Source organism: Nelumbo nucifera, chromosome 2 (genome assembly GCF_055504915.1).
Source record: "Nelumbo nucifera cultivar China Antique chromosome 2, China Antique-T2T, whole genome shotgun sequence".
Lineage (NCBI taxonomy): Eukaryota > Viridiplantae > Streptophyta > Magnoliopsida > Proteales > Nelumbonaceae > Nelumbo > Nelumbo nucifera.
This window is the reverse complement of record NC_142650.1, coordinates 835,038-850,378: the sequence shown is the minus strand read 5'-3', so window position 1 is coordinate 850,378 and position 15,341 is coordinate 835,038. Positions and strand designations below refer to the sequence as shown.

At 37.8% G+C, this 15,341-nt stretch overlaps 1 long non-coding RNA gene across 1 annotated transcript in view; it reads right to left on the bottom strand.

Moving 5' to 3' along the window:
• LOC104588358 (uncharacterized) overlaps nt 1–14,958 on the bottom strand; it is a 55,793-nt gene extending 40,835 nt beyond the window's left edge. Inside the window, exons 1-2 of the long non-coding RNA XR_733765.3 lie at nt 13,872–14,958; nt 12,713–12,838 (exon numbers count right to left, since the gene is read on the bottom strand). This is a non-coding gene — a long non-coding RNA (uncharacterized LOC104588358). The remainder of the gene's footprint in view (nt 1–12,712; nt 12,839–13,871) is intronic.
• Nucleotides 14,959–15,341: the final 383 nt, after the last annotated feature.

Sequence of the window (15,341 nt, the reverse complement as noted above, 5' to 3'; positions counted from 1 at the left end):
TCTTCCCATAATAGCAATAGGACTTTAGAATTAATGTAAGTCAATCGGAAGCACAACTTCACATTTCTCTTCCTGCCAACAAGGCAACTTTAGCAAGTGGCCACAAATTCCCAAACATTGATCGGTTTCAATAAAAAGGGGAATCCAAAAAACTTTCAACAAATGGGTGGAGCTGCTTGGACAATGGTAATTCAGGTCATACCATCATGTAGGAAGGACATACTATGGATCGACAAAAATGACCTAGAAGTTTAATCTTAATGATATCATACAACTTGCATACATCTTTGATGAATTCTTCACCTCAAATCGAAATGCAAGTATATGGAAGGGATGAGAAGTCGGCAATTTTGGGGATCAGCTCCTTTGTTTTCATCTAACCGATTTGTCCTATGAAGGGGAAGACCAAAGACGAAATGCACACAGACTTCTTCTCATGATAGCAAAAGGACTTTAGAATTAATGTAAGTCAAATCGAAATGCAAGTACATGGAAGGGCTAAGAAGTCTGCAATTTTGGTGAGGAGCTCCTTTGTTTTCATTCTAACCGATTTGTCCTATAAGGACAAACGATGGTAATTGAGGTCATACCATCATGTCGGAAGGACAAACGATGGACCGACAAAAATTAATTGGATCCCCTAATTTTAAGCATATCAAACAGATTTTTGTACATCCTTGATGGATTCTTCACCCACTAATGTCGAAATGTATGTATGTATAAGGGCTGAGAGTCGAAAATTTTGGTCAGCAACTCCATTGTTTCAGTTCTAAACGATTTGTCCTATAAGGGGAAGACCAAAGAGGAAATGCATAAAGATTTCCTCCCATAAATAAAAATAGGACTTTATAATTGATGAAAGTCAATCGGATGCCCTACACCATTTTTCTCTTTCTGCCAACCTGGCAAGTTTAGAGAGTGGCCACAAATTCCAAAAAATATTTCGATTTCAATAAAAAGGGGAATCAAAAGTGCCTCTCGGTTAGTAGGTGGAGATGCTTACATGATGGTAATTCTGGTCATACCTTCATGTAGGAGGACATACTATGGATCGACAAAAATGTCCTGGAACTTTAATAATGAGGATATCAAACAACTTTCATATATCTTTGATGAATTCTTCAGCCGCTAAAATCAAAATGTAAATATGTGGATGGGCTGACGAGTCGGCAATTTTGGTGAGCAGCTCCTTTATTTTCATTCTTACCGATTTGTCCTATGAAGGGGAAGACCAAAGAGGAAATGCACACAGACATCTTCCCATAATAGCAATAGGACTTTAGAATTAATGTAAGTCAATCGGAAGCACTACTTCATATTTCTCTTGCTGCCAACAAGGCAACTTTAGCAAGTGGCCACAAATTCCCAATCACTGATCGGTTTCAATAAATTGGGGAATCAATATAACTTTCAACTAGTGGGTGGAGCTGCTTGGACAACGGTAATTCAGGTCATACCATAATGTAGGAAGGACATACTATGGATCGACAAAAATGACCTAGAAGTTTAATCTTAATGATATTATACAACTTGCATACATCTTTGATGAATTCTTCAGCCGCTCAAATCGAAATGCAAGTATATGGAAGGGCTGAGAAGTCAGCAGTTTTGGTGAGCAGCTCCATTGTTTTCATTCTAACCGATTTGTCCTACAAGGGGAAGGTGAAAGACGAAATGCACACATATTCCTTCCCTTAGTAGCAATAGGACTTTGTAGTTGATGCAAGTCAATTGGATACACTGCTCCATATTTCTTTTGCCGCCAAATGGAAAGTTTAGTATGCGGCCACAACTTCCAAAACAATGGTCGGCCTTCCAATAAATAGGGGAATCAATATGGCCTTTAGCTACTAGGTGGAGCTGCTAGGATGATGGTAATTCAGGTCTTACCATCATGCAGGAAGAACACGCAATTGAACGACAAAAACATCATTGAACTTGGATTTCAACCATAGCATACAAATTTCCTAAAACTCTGATGAATTATCCAGTCATTAGCATCAAAATTAATGTGTGTGGAAAGGCTGAGAAATCGGGAATTTATCTCATCAGCTCCATTGTTTTCATTCTTTCCGATTTGTCCTATGAAGGGGAAGACTAAAGAGGAAATGCACGAAGATTTCTTCCCATAATAGCAATATGACTATAAAGTAGATGTAGGCCCTCTGAATGCACTACTCCACATTTATTTTACTGGCAACATGGCAAATTTAGCAAGTGGCCACAAATTCCCAAACATTGTTTCGACTTCCAATAAATTGGGAAAACAATATGGCCTTGACGTAGTGGGATGAACTACTAGGACGATGGTAATTGAGGTCATACCATCAGGTCGGAAGGATAAACGATGGACCGACAAAAATTAATTGGATCCCCCAATTTTAAGCATATCATACAGATTTTTGTACATCCTTGATGGATTCTTCAGCCACAAATGTCGAAATATATGTATGTGTAAGGGCTGAGAGTCGAAAATTTTGGTCAACAACTCCATTGTTTCAGTTCTAAACGATTTGTCCTATGATGGGGAAGACCAAAGAGGAAATGCACACAAATTTCTTCCCATAAATAGAAATACGACTTTATAATTGATGAAAGTCAATCGGATGCGCTACACCATATTTCTCCTTCTGCCAACACAGCATGTTTCGAGAGTGGCCACAAATTCCAAAAAATGTTTCGATTTCAATAAAAAGGGGAATCAAAGTGCCTCTCGGCTAGTAGGTGGAGATGCTTACCTGATGGTAATTCTGGTCATACCTTCATTTAGGAGGACATACTATGGGTCGACAAAAATGTCCTAGAACTTTAATCATGAGGATATCAAACAACTTTCATATATCTTTGATGAATTCTTCAGCCGCTAAAATCAAAATGTAAATGTGGAAGGGCTGACGAGTCGGCAATTTTGGTGAGCAACTCCTTTATTTTCATTCTTACCGATTTGTCCTATGAAGGGGAAGACCAAAGAGGAAATGCACACAGACTTCTTCCCATAAAAGCAATAGGACTTTAGAATTAATGTAAGTCAATCGGAAGCACTACTTCATATTTCTCTTGCTGCCAACAAGGCAACTTTAGCAAGTGGCCACAAATTCCAAAACACTGATCGGTTTCAATAAATAGGGGAATCCAAATAACTTTCAACTAGTGGGTGGAGCTGCTTGGACAACGGTAATTCAGGTCATACCATCATGTAGGAAAGACATACTATGGATCGACAAAAATGACCTAGAAGTTTAATCTTAATGATATCATACAACTTGCATACATCTTTGATGAATTCTTCAGCCGCTCAAATCGAATTGTAAGTATATGGAAGGGCTGAGAAGTCGGTAATTTTGGGGAGCAGCTCCTTTGTTTTCTTCTAACCGATTTGTCCGATGAAGGGGAAGACCAAAGAGGAAATGCACACAGACTTCTTCCCATAATAGCAATAGGACTTAAGAATTATTGTAAGTCAATCGGAAGCACTACTTCATATTTCTCTAGCTGCCAACAAGGCAACTTTAGCAAGTGGCCACAAATTCCCAATCACTGATCGGTTTCAAGAAATTGGGGAATCAAAATAACTTTCAACTAGTGGGTGGAGCTGCTTGGACAATGATAATTCAGGTCATACCATCATGTAGGAAGGACAAACTATGGATCGACAAAAATGACCTAGAAGTTTAATCTTAATGATATCATACAACTTGCATACATCTTTGATGAATTCTTCAGCCGCTCAAATCGAAATGCAAGTATATGGAAGGGCTGAGAAGTCGGCAATTTTGGTGAGCAGCACCGTTGTTTTCATCTAACCGATTTGTCCTATGAAGGGGAAGACCAAAGAGGAAATGCACACAGACATCTTCCCATAATAGCAATAGGACTTTAGAATTAATGTAAGTCAATCGGAAGAACTACTTCATATTTCTCTTGCTGCCAACAAGGCAACTTTCGCAAGTGGCCACAAATTTCCAAATACTGATCGGTTTCAAGAAAAAGGGGAATCAAAGTAACTTTCAACTAGTGGGTGGAGCTGCTTGAACAATGGTAATTCAGGTCAAACCATCATGTAGGAAGGACAAACTATGGATCGACAAAAATGACCTAGAAGTTTAATCTTAATGATATCATACAACTTGCATACATCTTTGATGAATTCTTCAGCCGCTCAAATCGAAATGCAAGTATATGGAAGGGCTGAGAAGTCGGCAATTTTGGGGAGCAGCTGCTTTGTTTTCATCTAACCGATTTGTCCTATGAAGGGGAAGACCAAAGAGGAAATGCACACAGCCTTCTTCCCATAATAGCAATAGGACTTTAGAATTAATGTAAGTCAATCGGAAGCACTACTTCATATTTCTCTTGCTGCCAACACGGCAACTTTAGCAAGTGGCCACAAATTCTCAATCACTGATCGGTTTCAATAAATAGGGGAATCCAAATAACATTCAACTAGTGGCTGGATCTGCTTGGATAATGGTAATTCAGGTCATACCATCATGTAGGCAAGACATACAATGGATCGATAAAAATGACCTAGAAGTTTAATCTTAATGATATCATACAACTTGCATACATCTTTGATGAATTCTTCAGCCGCTCAAATCGAAATGCAAGTATATGGAAGGGCTGAGAAGTCGGCAATTTTGGTGAGCAGCACCTTTGTTTTCATCTAACCGATTTGTCCTATGAAGGGGAAGACCAAAGAGGAAATGCACACAGACATCTTCCCATAATAGCAATAGGACTTTAGAATTAATGTAAGTCAATCGGAAGCACTACTTCATATTTCTCTTGCTGCCAACAAGGCAACTTTAGCAAGTGGCAACAAATTCCCAATCACTGATCGGTTTCAATAAATTGGGGAATCAAAATAACTTTCAACTAGTGGGTGGAGCTGCTTGGACAATGGTAATTCAGGTCATACCATCATGTAGGAAGGACAAACTATGGATCGACAAAAATGACCTAGAAGTTTTATCTTAATGATATCATACAACTTGCATACATCTTTGATGAATTCTTCGGCCGCTCAAATCGAAATGCAAGTATATGGAAGGGCTGAGAAGTCAGCAAGTTTGGTGAGCAGCTCCTTTGTTCTCATTCTAACCGATTTGTCCTATAAGGGGAAGGTTAAAGAGGAAAGGCACACATATTCCTTCCCGCAATACGACTTTGTAGTTGAAGTAAGTCAATTGGATCCACTGCTCCACATTTCTTTTGCCGCCAAATGGAAAGTTTAGCATGCGGCCACAACTTCCAAAACAATGGTCGGACTACCAATAAATAGGGGAATCAATATGGCCTTCAGCTACTAGGTGGAGCTGCTAGGATGATGGTAACTCAGGTCTTACCATCATGCAGGAGGAACACGCAATTGAACGACAAAAACATCATTGAACTTGTATGTCAACCATAGCATACAAATTTCCTACAACTCTGATGAATTATCTAGTCATTAACATCAAAATTAATGTGTGTGGAAAGGCTGAGAAATCGAGAATTTATGTCATCAGCTCCATTGTTTTCATTCCTTCTGATTTGTCCTATGAAGGGGAAGACTAAAGAGGAAATGCACGAAGATTTCTTCCCATAATAGCAATATGACTATAAAGTTGATGTAGGCCCTCTGAATGCACTACTCCACATTTATTTTACTGGCAACATGGCAAATTTAGCAAGTGGCCACAAATTCCCAAACTTTGTTTCGACTTCCAATAAATTGGGAAAACATTATGGCCTTGACGTAGTGGGATGAACTACTAGGACGGTGGTAATTGAGGTCATACCTTCATGTCGGAAGGATAAACGATGGACCGACAAAAATTAATTGGATCCCCTAATTGTAAGCATATCATACAGATTTTTGTACATCCTTGATGGATTCTTCAGCCACTAATGTCGAAATGTATGTATGTGTAAGGGCTGAGAGTCGAAAATTGTGGTCAAAAACTCCATTGTTTCAGTTCTAAACGATGTCCTATGAACGGGAAGACCAAAGAGGAAATGCATACAAATTTCGTCCCATAAATAGAAATAGGACTTTATAATTGATGAAAGTCAATCGGATGCGCTACACCATATTTCTCTTTCTGCCAACATGGCAAGTTTAGTGAGTGGCCACAAATTCCAAAAAATGTTTCGATTTCTATAAAAAGGGGAATCAAAGTGCCTCTCGGCTAGTAGGTGGAGATGATTACATGATGGTAATTCTGGTCATACCTTCATCTAGGAGGACATACTATGGGTCGACAAAAAATGTCCTGGAACTTTAATCATAGGATATCAAACAACTTTCATATATCTTTGATGAATTCTTCAGCCGCTAAAATCAAAATGTAAATATGTGGATGGGCTGACGAGTCGGCAATTTTGGTGGAGCAACTCCTTTAAATTCATTCTTACCGATTTGTCCTATAAAGGGGAAGACCAAAGAGGAAATGCACACAGACTTCTTCCCATAATAGCAATAGGACTTTAGAATTAATGTAATTCAATCGGAAGCACTACCTCATATTTCTCTTGCTTCCAACAAGGCAACTTTAGCAAGTGGCCACAAATTCCAAAACACTGATCGGTTTCAATAAATAGGGGAATCCAAATAACTTTCAACTAGTGGGTGGAGCTGCTTGGACAATGGTAATTCAGGTCATACCATCATGTGGGAAGGACATACAATGGATCGACAAAAATGACCTAGATGTTTAATCTTAATGATATGATACAACTTGCATACATCTTTGATGAATTCTTCAGCCGCTCAAATCGAAATGTAAGTATATGGAAGGGCTGAGAAGTCGGCAATTTTGGTGAGCAGCTCCTTTGTTTTCATCTAACCGATTTGTCCTATGAAGGGGAAGGCCAAAGAGGAAATGCACACAGACTTCTTCCCATAATAGCAATAGGACTTTAGAATTAATGTAAGTCAATCGGAAGCACTACTTCATATTTCTCTTGCTGCCAACAAGGCAACTTTAGCAAGTGGCCACAAATTCCCAATCACTGATCGGTTTCAATAAATTGGGGAATCAATATAACTTTCAACTAGTGGGTGGAGCTGCTTGGACAACGGTAATTCAGGTCATACCATAATGTAGGAAGGACATACTATGGATCGACAAAAATGACCTAGAAGTTTAATCTTAATGATATTATACAACTTGCATACATCTTTGATGAATTCTTCAGCCGCTCAAATCGAAATGCAAGTATATGGAAGGGCTGAGAAGTCAGCAGTTTTGGTGAGCAGCTCCATTGTTTTCATTCTAACCGATTTGTCCTACAAGGGGAAGGTGAAAGACGAAATGCACACATATTCCTTCCCTTAGTAGCAATAGGACTTTGTAGTTGATGCAAGTCAATTGGATACACTGCTCCATATTTCTTTTGCCGCCAAATGGAAAGTTTAGTATGCGGCCACAACTTCCAAAACAATGGTCGGCCTTCCAATAAATAGGGGAATCAATATGGCCTTTAGCTACTAGGTGGAGCTGCTAGGATGATGGTAATTCAGGTCTTACCATCATGCAGGAAGAACACGCAATTGAACGACAAAAACATCATTGAACTTGGATTTCAACCATAGCATACAAATTTCCTAAAACTCTGATGAATTATCCAGTCATTAGCATCAAAATTAATGTGTGTGGAAAGGCTGAGAAATCGGGAATTTATCTCATCAACTCCATTGTTTTCATTCTTTCCGATTTGTCCTATGAAGGGGAAGACTAAACAGGAAATGCACGAAGATTTCTTCCCATAATAGCAATATGACTATAAAGTTGATGTCGACCCTCTGAATGCACTACTCCACATTTATTTTACTGGCAACATGGCAAATTTAGCAAGTGGCCAGAAATTCCCAAACATTGTTTCGACTTCCAATTAATTGGGAAAACAATATGGCCTTGACGTAGTGGGATGAACTACTAGGACGACGGTAATTGAGGTCATACCATAGTGTCGGAAGGACGAAAGATGAACCGACAAAAATTAATTGGATCCCCTAATTTTAAGCATATCATACAGATTTTTGTACAACCATGATGGATTCTTCAGCCACTAATGTCGAAATGTATGTATGTGTAAGTACTGAGAGTCGAAAATTTTTGTCAGCAACTCCATTGTTTCAGTTCTAAACGATTTGTTCTATGAAGGGGAAGACCAAAGAGGAAATGCACACAGATTTCTTCCCATAAATAGAAATAGGACTTTATAATTCATGAAAGTCAATCGGATGTGCTACACCATATTTCTCTTTCTGCCAACATGGCAAGTTTAGAGAGTGGCCACAAATTCCAAAAAATGTTTCGATTTCAATAAAAAGGGGAATCAAAGTGGCTCTCGGTTAGTAGGTAGAGATGCTTACATGATGCTAATTCTGGTCATACCTTCATGTAGGAGGACATACTATGGATCGACAAAAATGTCCTGGAACTTTAATCATGAGGATATCAAACAATTTTCATATATCTTTGATGAATTCTTCAGCCGCTAAAATCGAAATGTAAATATGTGGATGGGCTGACGAGTCGGCAATTTTGGTGAGCAGCTCCTTTATTTTCATTCTTACCTATTTATCCTATGAAGGGGAAAACCGAAGAGAAAATGCACACAGACTTCTTCCCATAATAGCAATAGGACATTAGAATTAATGTAAGTCAATCGGAAGCACTACTTCATATTTCTCTTGCTGCCAACAAGGCAACTTTAGCAAGTGGCCACAAATTGCCAATCACTGATCGGTTTCAATAAATTGGGGAATCAAAATAACTTTCAACTAGTGGGTGGAGCTGCTTGGACAATGGTAATTCAGGTCATACCATCATGTCGGAAGGACATACTATGGATCGACAAAAATGACCTAGAAGAGTAATCTTAATGATATCATACATCTTGCATACATCTTTGATGAATTCTTCAGCTGCTCAAATCAAAATGCAAGTATATGGAAGGGCTGAGAAGTCGGCAATTTTGGTGAGCAGCTCCATTGTTTTCATCTAACCGATTTGTCCTAGCAAGGGGAAGACTAAAAAGGAAATGCACACAGACTTCTTCTCATAATAGCAATAGGACTTTAGAATTAATGTAAGTCAATCGGAAGAACTACTTCATATTTCTCTTGCTGCCAACAAGGCAACTTTAGCAAGTGGCCACAAATTCCCAAACACTGATCGGTTTCAATAAAAAGGGGAATCAAAGTAACTTTCAACTAGTGGGTGGAGCTGCTTGGACAAGGGTAATTCAGGTCAAACCATCATGTAGGTAGGACATACTATGGATCGACAAAAATGACCTAGAAGTTTAATCTTAACGATATCATACAACCTGCATACAACTTTGATGAATTCTTCAGCCGCTCAAATCGAAATGCAAGTATATGGAAGGACTGAGAAGTCAACAATTTTGGTGAGCAGCTCCTTTGTTTTCATTCTAACCGATTTGCCCTATAAGGGGAAGACCAAACAGGAAATGCACACAGATTTCTTCCCATAATAGCAATAGGACTTTAGAATTAATGTAAGTCAATCGGAAGCACTACTTCGTATTTCTCTTGCTGCCAACAAGGCAACTTTGGCAAGTGGCCACAAATTCCAAAACACTGATCGGTTTCAATAAATAGGGGAATCCAAATAACTTTCAACTACTGGGTGGAACTGCTTGGACAATGGTAATTCAGGTCATACCATCGTGTAGGAAGGACATACTATGGATCGACAAAAATGACCTAGAAGTTTAATCTTAATGATATCATACAACTTGCATACATCTTTGATGAATTCTTCAGCCGCTCAAATCGAAATGCAAGTATATGGAAGGGCTGAGAAGTCGGCAATTTTGGTGAGCAGCTCCTTTGTTTTCATTCTAACCGATTTGTCCTACAAGGGGAAGGTGAAAGAGGAAATGCACACATATTCCTTCCCTTAGTAGCAATAGGACTTTATAGTTGATGCAAGTCAATCGGATCCACTGCTCCATATTTCTTTGGCCGCCAAATGGAATGTTTAGCATCCGGCCACAACTTCCTAAACAATGGTCGGACTTCCAATAAATAGGGGAATCAATATGGCCTTCAGCTACTAGGTGGAGCTGCTAGGATGATGGTAATTCTGGTCTTACCATCATGCAGGAGAAACATGCAATTGCATGACAAAAACATCATTGAACTTGTATGTTAACCATAGCATACAAATTTCCTACAACTCTGATGAATTATTCAGCCATTAGCATCGAAATGAATGTGTGTGGAAAGGCTTAGAAATTGGGAATTTATGTCAACAGCCCCATTGTTTTCACTCTTTCAAATTTGTCCTATGAAGGGGAAGACTAAAGAGGAAATCCACGCAGATTTCTTCCCATAATAGCAATATGACTATAAAGTTGTTGTAAGCCCACTGAATGCACTACTGCACATTTGATTTGTTGCCAGCATGGCAAATTTAGCAAGTGGCCACAAATTCCCAAACTTTGTTTCGACTTCCAATAAATTAGGAAATCAATATGGCCCTGATGAAGTGGGTGGAGCTGCTAGGACGATGGAAATTGAGGTCATACCATCATGTCGAAGGTCGAACGGTGGATCGACAAATATTTATTGTATCCTCTAATCCTAAGCATATCATACAGATTTGTGTACATCTTTGATGGTTTCTTCAGCCACTAAAATCAAAAGTAAGCATGTGTAAATGCTGAGAGTAGAAAATTTTGGTTATCAGCTTAATTGGTTTAGTTATAAACGATTTGTCTAATGAAAGGGAAGCCCAAAGAGGAAATGCACACAGATTTCTTCCCATAAAAAGCAATAGGAATTTATAATTGATGTATGTCAATCGGATGCACTACTCCATATTTGTCTTTCTGGCAACATGGCAAGTTTAGCAAGTGGCCACAAATTCCCAAACAATGGTCGGATTTCAATAAAAAGGGGAATCAAAATGGCTCTCAGTTAGTGGGTGGAGCTGCTTGCAGGATGGTAATTCAGGTTATACCTTCATGTAGGAGGACATACTATGGATCGACAAAAAAGTCCTAGAACCTTACTCTTGAGGATATCAAACAACTTTCATATATCTTTGATGAATTCATCAGCCGCTAAAATCGAAATGTAAGTATGTGGAAGGGCTGAAAGGTCGGGAATTTTGGTGAGCAGCTCCTTTTATTCATTCTAACCGATTTGTCCTATGAAGGTGAAGACGAAAGAGGAAATGCACACAGATTTCTTCCCATAATAGAAATAGGACTTTAAAATTAATGCAAGTCAATCGAAAGCACTACTTCATATTTCTCTTGCTGCCAACATGGCAAGTTTAGCAACTGGCCACAAATTTCCAAACAATGTTCGGATTTCAATAACAAGGGGAAACAAAATGGCTTTCAGTTAGTGGGTGGAGCTGCTTGGGTGATGGTAATTCAGGTCATACCATCATGTAGGAGGGACATACCATGGATCGACCAAAATGTCATGGACTTTAATCTTAATGCTATCATACATCTTTCAGACATCATTGATGAACTCTTCAGCTGCTAAAATCGAAGTCTTAGTATGTGGATGGGCTGAGAAGTCGGCAATTTTGGTGAGCAGCTCCTTTGTTTTCATTCTAATCGATTTGTCCTATAAGGAGAAGGTGAATGAGGAAATGCACACAGATTCCTTGCCTTAATAGCTATTGGACTTTATAGTTGATGAGAGTCAATCGGATACACTGCTCCATATTTCTTTTGCTGCCAAATGGAAAGTTTAGCAAGCCACCATAAATTCCAAAACAGTGGTCGGACTTGCAATAAATAGGGGTATCAATATGGCCTTGAGCTAGTGGGTGGAGCTGCTAGGACGATGGTAATTCAGGTCTTACCATCATGCAGGAGGAACATACAATTGAAGGACAAAAAGGTCATTGAACTTTCCTATAACTCTGATGAATTACTCAGACATTAGCATGAAAATGAATGTGTGTGTAAAGGCTGAGAATTTTGGAATTTAAGTCAACAGCTCCATTGTTCTCATTCGTTCCTACTTGTCCTATGAAGGGGAAGCCTAAAGAAGAAATGCACGGGGATTTCTTCCCATAATAGCAATATGACTATAAAGTTGCTATAAGCCCACTGAATGCACTAAGGATAGCTTTGTCTGCTGAAATAGAGAATGCAAGCACTATATCTATATTGTGGTCCCTTCTTGTTCTCTGGCAAGAGAATTAATAAAATCTACTCTGATATTGTTACTGATAAATAATATATATACGAAGGATAGCTTTGTCTGTTGTTTTGCATACTGTGCAAGATAGTATGTTCTCTTATGTTTTATTCCAAAAAAATGGGTCAGCAGTTATCCTGTTTTTTTTTTATCAGTAAATACTGTTAGTTTTTCCTTCACATCATATGATGCATATTTTGATCTCGTTACTAATAAAAAACAGTTATGATGCTCCTAATGGCTGAGGAAAATATAATGGATTTTCTAGAAAATTGAAGTGTAAAATAATGTAGTTCTCTTACTATGTTTTTTCATGGAAAACATGAATCTTTGGCAGTGATAACTGAAGAAAAACCATGTTTCCTTTTTAATCAATAACAGAAAAGAATTGTACTGGAAGTAGTAACAAAAGCTATTATATCACAAAACTATAGTTAAAACCAATGCCAGTAAAGTCCAATAACCTGATTTATAAGATCTCCAGCCCTCCAGCATGGAAAGAACGCATAGCAAATAATATGGCCATACCTTTTAACAGCATAAGAAAGAATTTGTTGGTGAGCATGACCTTCCTCATCAACACCAGTGGCATTATTGATCAACTCCAAGGCAGCACTGTTCTGGCTCATATATTTTTGTTGCATTTCTTCTTGACTGAAATGTTTTAAAAACCAAATGAGAAAAAGAATATACCGCTTCACCAAAACTAATAGCACCTCCATCTCTACTCTACATGTGCATGTATATTAAAAAATAACTAAAAGAGAGCCTATAAAATGGGATTTGATATAAAATATCATAGTCTAAACATTGTGCTTAGTTTATCTTTTTATTAGTTGTTAGTTAAGATCTGCACTTCTTGCAGTTTGCATGATTTAATTAGTGGAAGTTATAATAATTTTTCCTGAAATGACATTTTTACTTTTATGAGAGATTAAAACAAGAGGGAAAGTTGAACTTTTGACAGCTAATATTATATGAGTTTCAAGTTTCAACATCTACCTTGAGCACCATTGGGAATATGATGTCAAACCTCAAACCTTTAAACAGAACTCATAACTGTATACATAGGTATATTTTTTTCTTCTGGCAGTATATGCAAATAGTAAAGTATTTGTTCTACAAATACTGATATAAATATTTATTCTATAATACTTAGTGATAAATTAACATATCTCATTAATTGTAGCAGATACCTATAGGCCAGGACAAAAATAGATGCAAGAGTAGATTGTAACTTGGCATATATCAGATGTTCACTGTAAAGTTTTTTTTGCCCCATTTTCAGTCATGCATCGTTAATAAAACCTTCTCGATTGTGTTGGTGACTCAAAAATAGTTCAACAAAGGTCATACTGTATCCCTCTGAACTAATTCTAACTGATATTAATAATGTGATTATCCTAAATATGGTTGCTATAGCTCTTTATTTGAATTTCTTGACAGAAGTAAATGTGCATTATCTCCAATAATATTATCTCTATTTGCATGGCAGGGGAAACCCTTGATTGTTTAGTATCTATTCAGACCAGAATAGGGACAGATGATAGTAAGATATTGATGCTGCTGAAGAGGGTATTGAGCATTCAAGAGAAAGAGTTGGGATACGAGATCGAAGATGCCATGATAACTATGAAGAAGGTAGTTTTCTATTTGGATAAATTGGGGAGGAAAGAAGAGAAATTACCTTTACAAAGAAGATTATCCATGTATAGAACAAAGCATAAGCAAAGTGCTCGATGGTAATGCTTTTCAATCCATAGATGATTTGTAAATTTCGAAAAGCTGGTTCTTGGTGGAGCACAATTCCATTAGTATATATGGACAGTGCTAGTTGCAGAAAGCTTCATGGCAGCGGAGGAGCACATCCCAACTATTTCAACAAAAACCCTACCCTGCAAATGGATCATTCCGGATCGTCTTTTTTTTTCTCTCTCTCAAAAGCTTAAACCTACTTACAACTAGGAATCAAAGAACGTTGGGAAATGGAGTATTCCTACAGCATTTCAACAAAACCCTACCCTGCAAGTGGATCACTCCGGATCGCCTGTTTCTTTTTTCTCTCTCAAAACAAACCTACTTACAAATAGAAACCAAATAGAGCGTTGGGAAATGGAGTGCTCCTACAGCATTTAAACGAAACCCTACCCTGCAAATGGATTCCGGCAGCGGAGGAGGAAAAAATGCAGAAGAACAAATGTTCTATAAATAAAACAATTTAGAAGTGAAATGAAATGGGGCTTCCTCGACAGCCAATTGAACCGTTGAGCGGTTGCCACTTTTAGACAGGCTGTATGAGGAGCAAATCCGATCTCGATTCTTTGCAAACCGATCGAATCCAGATCTAAGGTAGATCGTTTATAACGAACTTCAAATCGGATCCATGAGATTTACATGGGATTCGAATCGGATTGCAATCGGATATTATATTGTACTAATAAATTAAATTAAATACTATCAAAGTATTATATATTAAATTATTAATATTATTCATAGATAAAATATAAATTACTTCGCCTTTGTTTTACAATAACAACATTTTTCGTGACATCTCAAAATATTAAGAAAGCTAAAAATGCTCCTTCTAGAACTCTTGCCAATCCTATATTGAATCAAAATCATAACAAAAACCTCCCCCATATTTAAAAAATAAAATAAAAATGTACGTTACTTCGCTTTTGTTGTCTACCCCAACGGAAAATGCTAAACATGCTAGAATTTAGTTCTCGGTAAATTGCTGGAACCTCCATGGATTGCTGAAATTAGGGGTGTCTGAGCCTGTTTTTGAAACTGAATTGGTATTATCGATATCTAGAAAATCGGTAATTGAAATCAAATCGAAGCCAATTAATTAACGGGTTAATCGATTCGGTTAATTATCAATTTTTTATTTTTTATATTTATAGTATATATTATAATAAATATATAAATATATAATAAAAACTATAAATATTATATTTTAAATTAGTGGCCCCACCCACTAGTCGACGAAGTGGCAAGGAAAGGATCATTGTAAATCGTTGGAAAAATCAACCTTCAGTGCACGGCAATAGTTGGTCTAATAGTTGTTCGTTGGAAAAGGTCCTTGTAGATAGTTGTTTCCCATCGAAAGCTCAACCAAGGACCCCGAGAAGTTTGTCGATATGCCCAAAGATCT